Genomic DNA, 799 nt, shown 5'->3' on the forward strand with positions numbered 1-799 from the left:
AATCTTTGAATGAAGCCTAAAAATATGCAATGTATCTAAAGAAAATAATTCTCCTTCGTATTGCTGACACTTTTATTTAGCAGCTGAAGATGCTTTTAAGCTGCATATTTTTGGGCTCATCCGTTATTCATAGAGCGACGTTTGGTGATAAAAAAAATTTAGCTTAGTGACTCCTAAAATCCCATGCCTGATTCAATGAAAATGTACGCAATGAAATATTTACTAACCCTGAGATTCTGTGCACTTGACAAATAATCAAACTTGATTATTTGTAAAAAAATTCCGCCTAAAACTATGCCGCTTAGATTTCTCTGTATTTGACTAAATTTTTTGTGCATTTTTGAAGCGCCTAAAATTAATTTTTTGTAGCATAGTTTTAGTCGTAGTTCTTTTGATCAAGCTTGACAATTACACCGAATTTGGATGTAAGAATAAATAAAAATTGATAATTGCATTGCAGACATTTCTATTGAATTAAATTTAGTTCAAGCTGTTTGCCGAAGTCTTTCGAACATTTTAATTGGATTTAAAGTACTTCAACACATTTAATGGCTTTAAATTGATAAATTAAACTGACGAGATTCGCCTTCAAACATACTGACATTGCAGCGGCAGTCCCATTAGGCGGCAAAGGATACAAAAATTTAAAGTTTAAATAAAGTTTGGTAGCTAAAACGCTTGCTTACTTTTAGGCGCATATTTTTCCCGGCTACTTGAGGAAGCTTTGGCATTGCAGCTCAGTTTTAGCTTTTGCATGAATACTGGAGACTAGACTACATTAGAATTTCTAGACTTTTTT

This window comes from Rhagoletis zephyria, unplaced genomic scaffold, assembly GCF_001687245.7.
Source record: "Rhagoletis zephyria isolate East Lansing unplaced genomic scaffold, Rhagoletis_zephyria_1.1 Rzeph_scaffold_03773, whole genome shotgun sequence".
Classification (NCBI taxonomy): domain Eukaryota; kingdom Metazoa; phylum Arthropoda; class Insecta; order Diptera; family Tephritidae; genus Rhagoletis; species Rhagoletis zephyria.